Source organism: Ornithodoros turicata, chromosome 1 (assembly GCF_037126465.1).
Source record: "Ornithodoros turicata isolate Travis chromosome 1, ASM3712646v1, whole genome shotgun sequence".
Taxonomy (NCBI): domain Eukaryota; kingdom Metazoa; phylum Arthropoda; class Arachnida; order Ixodida; family Argasidae; genus Ornithodoros; species Ornithodoros turicata.
The window spans coordinates 196,221,242-196,231,197 of NC_088201.1; the positions used below are offsets into that span (position 1 = coordinate 196,221,242).

The 9,956-nt window shown below is 41.5% G+C and overlaps 1 protein-coding gene across 4 annotated transcripts in view; it reads left to right on the forward strand.

The window, feature by feature from the left end:
- LOC135378927 (caspase-7-like) overlaps window positions 1-9,956 on the forward strand; it is a 307,214-nt gene that overhangs the window by 192,536 nt on the left and 104,722 nt on the right. The gene's annotated exons all lie outside the window — the stretch shown is intronic.

Below are 9,956 nucleotides of genomic sequence, written 5' to 3' on the forward strand. Positions count from 1 at the left end.
AGGACACTAAACAGCATGTACATCATACGCGCTCGCAAGAATGCCACGAAAACGCCACTGATCGCACGGAATCATCTACCAGCATGTTGCGGTAGCTGGATAAAATAGGCGTAAGTAGCTATGACATACATAACAAGCAAGCAGAAACAAGAACTGAACTACTACAAACTACGTTTCCTATATTCCGTCGTCATGTTTTCTATCTTAACTCGCACTTGCTTCCCGACGAAAACCACAGTAGCTGTCTCGACGCGGTTGTACTCGGCAGCGTTTCTTTTCTGTCCTCTTTGGTCCCCGATACGGCTACACTGTCTTCACAGGGGTTTATGAAGTGCATCGTCATGGCATCTGGCCAAACGAAGTGTTTTTTGCTGCACGGCAGCTCACTTATTGCTTTCGACGACACTACAGTAGCTGAAGTGGAGTCCGCCATCTTGCTTTTCAGTGGACCCGACCGTGGTCGAGGAGCTCAGTCGAAGCTCAACCGTGGTCGTGCAGTCAACCACGTTCGGCGCTGCAGTGTAACACTCTCAACCACGGTTGAGCTCGACCGCGGTCGACTCAAACGTGGTTGAGAGCGCTAGTGTAACTAGGGTATTACTCTGCGATGTTGTCAGAGGCCGTGTTGTGGTCACTTCCGTCTGACATCGTCGTAGACTTCCATTGCCAAACTAGCCAGTCTCGTGTCAGAAGCGTCACGACCACAATCGAAGACGGAATTGTCACGGATGTTAAGCCAACCTCAGCGTCTGTATCCCATTCGATAATAGCAGTTTTCTACCAACAGCGCGTACTGAAATTCCGTCAGGGGCAGTCTATCACTATGGCCCTTAAACGACCGTCATCCTGCGGATTTCTTTAGAGGGAAGCACGGCAATCATCGAGTTGGCATGGCTAACCCTCTTCCTGTTTTGCAGGTTTTGTGTTTCGTGCCACTGTTATCGGCTTACCAATGCAACAGTCCTCTAGGCACACTCATTCAAAGCCATTGTGGGGCAAAATTGAGGGGCACTGTATTTTCTGTATCTGAGGATTTCTGCGATAGAACAAGAGATATCCGGAAAAAAAAATATGGGAGTCTGCAAAGGATGAACGGAAGCAAGGCAGCTCTGTACGTTAGGTATATAACAAGATGATTGTTAACGGAGTGACATTTGAGTGGGACAGTTTAAATGCATGTAGGCGACCAGTTACAACTCATACTTCATTTTGTTCTGGTGTCACACAAAGCTGTAATGTGGATACAGGCAAAACGACCTCGACCGAGGTGGTGGGCCGCTGTTTCCCAGTGGCAACAATCGAACGAATAACGGACCAGCCTCAATAGAGTTTCCTCAGAATGTCACTGGAAAGACATGTGATTTGTCGCTTTTGTGTCTGAATGCCAGAAGCGTAAAAAATAAAGTTCTTGATTTCTGCAAGCTTTTATCTACGCTTAATCCTGATATAATTATGGGATGTGACTCCTGGCTTGATGGTTACGTGAGAGATTCCGAAGTGTTCCCTCCTAACTGTACGGCATTTCGAAAGCATAGAAACAGTCATGGCGGTGGTGTATTTATTTGTGTACGCAGTTCTGTGCACGCTGAGGAAATTCAGAGTAATTTTGACAACTGTGAGTCTGTACGGCGTCGTCTCTTGTCGAAAGGATAATCCATTCCACTATGTTCTTTTTAGCGTCCGCAGGCGAGGAATGTTTGAGAAATTTGTGTGACCAAGTATCTTTTATCTCCGATCATATTGTGTTAACGTTCGGTGATTTTAACTTGCCAGATTTCAAGTGGTGTACTATCGGATATGAGAGATTGAATAATTCACCTGCTTACCGAGTTTTTGATGAGATGCTATATATGCATTCTTTGCACCAATTTGTTAATCTTCGGACACGCGGCTCCAACGTTTTATATTTACTACTGTGTAACAGTGAGGAAATTATTAGTCATGTTTCTGTCTTCCCGGGCCTCTCTGACCACGAATGTGTGACTGCTAGTGTTAAGACTCATTCTAAGCTAGTACCAAATCAGCATCAGAGAAAATTTTTCTTGTATAGCAGGGCTGATTTTAAGGCTATTTCTAGGAACCTGGAAGCTAATTACCCTGATTTAGAAACATTAAGCAAATCCCAATGTGTTGACTTTCTGTGGAAGCATTTTTGAGATATGCTGACCAGCCTTGTTCAAAAATATGTACCGACACGGAAAATTAAGCACAAACGCAAATGCGATAAACCCTATTCTACGAGGAATATGAAGACGTTGACAGGCGGAAATCGACAGCCTTCTCCGCGTTCAGAAAGAACGGCAGTGCTTCGAACTATGAGAAGATAAAAGCGTTATCTAGATGTATTCGTAACGCGATTCGTATAGAGAAGCCGACATATTTTGAAAGAGTTATGTCAAATTTGGGGGCAAGTCAAAGCTATTGTGGAAGTACATAATACAGGTCTTACAGGTCTTATCGATAGCGATCGATTTTTAATTTTTATAAACGATCTTGTCGGAGTTGTTGGTTCTTCCATCACGTTATTTGCAGATGACTGTGTAATTTATCGGTCCATAGACAGGGTTTATGATGCTAATATTTTTCAACGGGATTTAAGTAAAGTAGAATTATAGTACAAAGACTGGGGTATGAAACTGAATGCGGGCAAATGTAAGGCTATGTCGTTTTCTAGTAGCATCAAAGTTTTAAACTGTATGTGTAATTCTATTCTCGAAACGGTTGACGAATATAAATATCTAGGTGTCAAAATTCACAGAAGTCTTAAATGGGAAAAAACACATTGACATGATCATTTAAAAAGCTCACAGCACACTTGGCTTTTTAGAAGAAATTTTAAGGGGCTCCCAGGGACATTAAGGAGATAGTCTATAAATCGTATGTTCGACCTATTTTGGAATACTCTAGCACGGTTTGGGATCCGCACGAGAATGGTTGTAAACAAAAAGTTGAAAAAATTCAAGCCAAACAGCAAGGTTTGTGACAAATTCATATTAATCTTACTTTCGATCTGTGCATTTAAAATCCATGCTGGGATGGGTGTCTATGGAGTCTCGGAGAACGCAAGCTCGGTTGAAATTTCTCCGTGATATTTATTTCGATCTTTCTGGTATTCCTTCTGGTAACTACTTGTTTCCTCCTAGTTTTATTTCTAAACACCTAGATCACGAACACAAGATTGAGCTTTACGGTTTTAGATCAACAATTTTCCAGAACAATTTTTTTGTTAAAACTATCCCCGAGAGAAACAGCCTCCCTCGTGACTTAATTCATTCGGCCTCCAATGACATCTTCTTGAAAAGAGTGCAAGAATTTATGTTGCGTTAAATGCTGTTGTAATCTTATACCTTGAAAAGATGTTCATTTGTATGTACTGTTATGTTCTCCTCTCCCCTACATAGTGCCACTCATGCGGAATTGTAGGGTACATGAAATAAATAAATAAAAAAAGTTCCTTCAAGTCCAAGTTGAGAACCGCGAGAATAGTCGACTCACCGACTGGAGTGCTAGCAGACAGGGCAAGCACCGTGGAAAACAAAGAAATGTGAGCAGCTTGGATCGTCTTCCTATTCCAACCGTCTATTGCATTTGTGGCAGCATTTCTCACTCGACTGCAAACTGGGTAGGGCACATAATTTCTCCGTCAATAACCGTCTCGGGGCAATAATTTCACGCGTAATTTCAGTAGTAATAGGTGGGGTCCATTTGACTATATCCGCCACCAGGGCAGCGCCACCGTCGCGTCTGCGCCGACTTTTTTCGTGTATTTTCCCCGTGCGGCGCCAGTGCGGAGGCTTGTCCGCGCGCTTATAACATGCAGAGACATGCAAAGAAGGGTCATACACAAAAAAGTACAAGTGAAAATATATTTATTAATGCCAATTGTAATGCCAATCAGGTTGCGATATATTTATTAAAGCCAATTGTGCTGGTAATTGTGCCAATTGTGATGCCAATCAGGTGAAGGAGAAAAACCCAGCCGAAAAACCTTCACGACCTGTAACAGAAGAAACACAATACACATAATAAAGAATATACTTACTCATTACCAATTTCACAGCTTCCATATGGATATGACTCAATAGCATTAAAGAGATATCTCTTATCATCATATGGCATGAGTGCAAGCTTAGTTGTTTCTACTGTATACATGCATTGGCGCTTACTACATATGGTCCTTTGGGGATGACTTACCTTCACGCTATTAAACAAAACATCTTTATATACATCATGATGCAATTCCTTACGAGCAATACTTTTCTTAACACCTTTTGCTCTAGCAATTTGACTATCGTCACTCAATCGGATAGAATACATTTTTGCTTTCAGAGCAACCACCTCTTCAATTATCCTACCTCCAGTCTCATCCTTGAAGTGGAACAATGCCCCTTTATTTTTATTGCTATAGAGTGGATGATCAATGGGATAGGATGAAAGATCGATGTGATCATCTGCAATCTTTTTGATTTCCTCTTCATACTCTGACGTATGAAACACACCGATGATAGAATCGGTATCCGAATACATGATGGTGATGGGGCAATTCAATTTTTCCAAGAGAGTGCAATAGACAAATTCATACATTACCAACTTACTATAATCTAAAATACAAAAACCAATCTGCAATGGAAAGCTACACTTTACCTTCCTTTTCTTCATCTCATACAACACACAATTATCAGACAAAATTTCAAATCGAATACAATCATTCGAGGAGCTATATCTTTGGGCCTCTTCTTTGCTGAATGCTATCTTAATTGATCTAAATCGCCTGGGGGAAAGGAGCGTCCTGCCATAAAGGGCATTACAGCTTAGTTTTAGTATCTTCTTCTCAAAGTCTGTTTGCGCTGCAATGCGTCGCTTAATGTTCATTTCAATGTACGGGCCAAAGATCGTACCCTGACGAAATTTCAACACTCTATGAATTTTGCTAACCCACATACCTAACTTACAATACAGACTCAACAAACGATAATGTACAACATACTCTGTTTTATCATTACAAGTGAGAAGTAACTTACCCTGTGCTGCAGGTTTGTAATTCAATTGGTCTTTTAGAGCCAACTGATACTCAGACAACCAGCTTTCGTCAACCTTTTGCTTCATTGGAGCTAGTGGGAAATACCTGGTCTTCTGGTGTAGCTCCGGTGGGTAGACGAGGTCGCACACGTAAATGTAGCCATAGTCTGCATCCTGAGGATGGTTAATGATGTCCAAACTCGAAAATTCGGATTCGGGCACCCACTCAAATCTTCCAATAGGCAATGGCAATGTCTGGCAACCAGCATACAGACTGTTTGCATCCCAATAGGAGATGTAACTTTGCGGTTTCTCCGGGTCAAAGTTTGCACAATATTTGTTATTGGCAGCAGCATACCTCAATCCTTGTTGGCAAATACCACCTCTAATAGAAGACTCGATGGTTCGATACATATCTTCATCTGTAAGCAACTCGATCTCGGCGTTTGTATACTTGAGAGCAGCCTGCCAACTGAATCCAGGTAGACTGACAAAGTGCAGCACTTCCAATCCATATGTCTTCATAGAAAGCTGTCTAAAATGCTGCATAACATCTAAAAGGAGCAGGACATCACATTCCAAATAGATCAATGTATAATCCTTCAATGACTTGCAATCAAAATGGTCATATGTTTCCCGAGCGAAAGCATAGTCATCTTCGCTGATGTGTGTTCCATTCAAATCGTCATAAAAACCATCCATGGCCGGTAGGCATTCTTCATTGTAGACTTGAAAGCTTTTGATCCAGGAATATGGGTACACACCCTTCCTAGTTAAACGGGCAAAGTCATTACCATACACTTGCTGTAGACACTTAAATGCCTCAATTCCTTCCGACACCTTCAAACTATCCACCAAACAAGAAAGGGAACTATTTAAAAATTGCGTGGTGTCCCTGAATATGAGATTGCCATATTCAAAATTGCGAATCTTCTCCGAGCTCGTCGCGATGAGCCTGGGCGGGCATTTCCACTTCAAAGCATGGAAGCAATGTAACAAGGAGCTGATGTCATACTGAAGGTTGTGGATGAGCACGGGAATTTTGCCATGATTGCTGCAACTGATGTTACATTCGTTACAAATGGTAGCCAAAAAGTTGCTGACACTGCTTTCACGACTGTGATCGTGATGACGAACCTTTTTCCTGGCAACACTAAATAACACACCACAATACTCACAGTGTGTTGCAGTGACATGTTTACGAGTTTCTTCCTCTGTGAGTTTAATGGGGGCAGGGCAACGACTGATATCGACCACCTTGTTATGAAAACGTAACAGGCAGTCGACGCACCTGGACGCATCGGGGCCTAAATATTTTTCATTTGCCAGTATTTTCGAATCATATGTTCTGATTAGAATGCAGCAGAAGGAACTCATAACATGCTTCTGCACGGCACTTTTCACGTTCGTATTAGGGTCGAAGACAGACTCTGTATCGAGTCCAATAATATATGGAAATGCAAACATGTGACCAAACTTGTTAAATTTTAGAACATTCTTACCTGGCTCAGGGAATTCCATCAAAAGCTCCTCAAAATTCCGGCACACTCTCCTATGTGACACTAGGTTTTCCTGTGTTCTAAATCCCCTCGTACACTTTTCACAAAAAAATCTACCTTTCTTACCATTCAATGTATTAAAATTCCTTATCCCCAAAAAGTGATTATCAAATTCTAATAATTGCACTTTATCATCAAATGCGTGACGCGGAACACGCGAAGTGTGGATACTCCCATCCTGATATGAGTACACATACACTTCAATTTGATTCCGTTCTTCAAATTCTGCAATCTCCGAATACGATACCGGACCATCCGGCCACCATTTGACCCGTGCCAATGGATTCGAATCGAGATCAACCAGATATTTGCGATATGTTTTCCAATCATTTCCATATGTTTTCCAATCATTTCCATATGTTTTTTGAGGGTGCAATAGCGCTAAAGTATTATATTTGAAACACTCATTGTCTGGGCATTTTACATTTGTGAGTGTTTTCTTTCTTTTTTTCAATTCGGCGGGAATTACAGTATTACAGCCAATCTTCTTTTTTTCAATCGCGCTTATATTCAATTCGATTTCGGATACGTCCCGAGAGACGTAACCGCTACCTTCACCCTGATAATTTTCAAGGTTGCATGCTAACTCGCTAATCATTTCATTTAGCGCAACCATTATATCCGCGAGACTATGAATTTGTCGCGACACGGCACTTAGAAAAGCAAAATGGCTACTCATCGAATCGCCAACTTGCTTTACCATCAATACTTTCACACGCATATAAAATTTAAAAGGTATGGGATGTTGTTGTAATATGGAAACTATATCGTGCTGGTAATGTACCAGGTATTCGAACGGATCCTCGACAAAGTCATCATACGGTGACGCGAACAGGACGTAACGTCCAAGGTACCCTTCAAAGGCCGCAGCGGTTTCAAAGAACGGAAAGTATGGTACGCTAACACCAGGATGAGCCACCGAAACATGTTCCGCGAGATTGTTCACAACAGGCTCTGGGCTATCAGGATTTTGCACGGCATCTGCCGGCGTATTATCATCAAAAACTCCATCCATCAAAACCTGATCAAATTCTAATCCCCACTCTTCATCAAACAAAGCAGGATCTAAATTTGGAACATTAGCATCCTCCTCCATGCGACGAATTACCTCCTCAACGCAATCATACCCACAGATTCCACAGCGAGGCACTAGAAACAGACATTCCATAAATTAAAATAAGAACAATAAGCAAGAAGCAGACTTACTTTTCAAAGATCTCGGCAGCACACCAAAACAATTTTTGGCAAAGGAAACAAGCACTGCAACCAGGGCAACAGAACTTGGTGGAAAAAACAAGCCATGGGTCACTATTTTATAGTAAATGTGGGCGGAACCGAAAATTGCATATAGAAAATCGTTAACCAATGACATACTAAGAAAACCAATAGGCATCCTTTCCATCTCATTCTCTCCCAAATCAACGATGGAAACAGACGAGTGCTATTCACTCTCCCTGGAGGACTGTGAGTTTTTTACAGCTTTTCTCCTCTCTTTCCAGTAACTTAAGGAGATTTTTTTTTTAGATTATGAGTGTCTTCTGACAGGCGACTTGCCCATTGTGCAAACATTGAAGACACCACCCAGAAGTTTCTTTATACAAAATGGCAATCATCTGAGACAATGTCGATGCGGGGGATTGATTTCATCGAAATCGTCAGACTGGCTAGATCATAACATCAGACCATTTCTCGGATGCCATCCCAACTCGGATTGAGTATGAACTCGGCAGAGAGATTTCACTTGACTATACAATGGATGATGTATAAAGACCTGATGAAATTAAACTCGTACTTGAATTGCAACGGACCTGAGAGTGACTTCACACTCATATTGCGATGTTTACCCTATCAACTCAAAACAAGACGCGGACAACTAAGGAAGAGACTACAAAAGTTTGTCGCCGTGAAATGTGACTTGTTAAGACGATACCGTGATGGTGAACAGATTTCACCGGCCATTATCAATGCCGGTTTGAGAAGACCAATCCTTCGGAATTATTACATTCATAATTCGCACTACATCGTCCAACGAAAAGAAGACGGATCTCGCAAGATAGTGAGTCTGGAGGATTATCTTCAAAGTGCTTGTACATTGAATAAATGAGAGAATTTTTCTTAAATGAGGTATTCCTCTTTAGTCATTTTTATTACCTTGAGATCGTTGTGTACAAGGTTATTGTCAAATAATGACATAATGCTTTTGAGTGAATAATTCTTACAAAGACGGGAAGCAAATACGGAAACAAATAGGCCACAGTGGGAGCTGTAGAGACTCTGTATACACTTGTCACAATATTCGTCAACAGGTAGATCTAGCAGTTCCTCTTCAATTGGTGGTAGACCAAAGCTGTCCACATAGATGAATCTATCATTTCGATCCATCATGTACAACAACCAATGTTCTCCCGGGCCGTCGTGTGGATGCGTATTAATGACAATGAAACCTTCTTCTTGAAGTGGCGAAACTCTGTCGACAGCGTAGGTTCCTCGATACATTCTCACAGTTTGAGGGTTCATTGAAAACAATAATTCAAGATCTAGAACGTCCATGATTTAATCCAAGTGAACTGCAAGGTCAGCATTGACTGTCAATATCTTGGGGCTCTCACTTATAAGTATAATCGACACAGCGTGAGGCAATGGTTTTGCAAATTTAAGTTCAATTCTACAATTTCCCTTACGTATCGGATTAAAGTAGCCGCCAACGGACTCGTCTGCACTGAGGTTCCAATGCAATATGAATGAATTAGTTTTATAATTCTGATAACGCAGCTCGACGCTTCTATCATTCAGTTGAGATAGGAAATCATAATAGCTTCCTCTGCATAGGTCATTGTCCCAGTCGTATGAGAGTTGTTTTCGATGTCCGTCAATTGTTAGTGTTACTGAACTCACGTTGAAATGTTCAAAATTGAAAGGACTCAGGCGTCGGTCCGTGTCATAACCATTGAGATCCGATCTGGAATGCGATCGGTGTATAGATTGTCGAAAATACCATCCACTGAGCCAGCAGTTATTGTCTTAATTTTGCTTTCTAAACCTCGCATAGTATAACACGCTGGATGTTTCTTCAGTATAGACTGGTGAGAGAGGAAAGTTGAGTTACTGACTTTGACTTTACGTAATGACAGTACTGCATTGTGTATCTTGATTTGATGTTGATGAGTTTCTCCTGGACCAGTCAATAAGCGATGCATGTCGCTGGCGTGCACAGCAGACACCCTAACATCCAATCCCGGTAATAATAGCTTAATTTGATCTGTCAAATCCGTATTAACACGCATGACAACTTCAAATAGTTTGCCACCACTTGTTCTAGAAATGAGTGCTTTAGCAACATTCGAATTTGGATCGTTTGCGGCATGTTCACCTGAATCA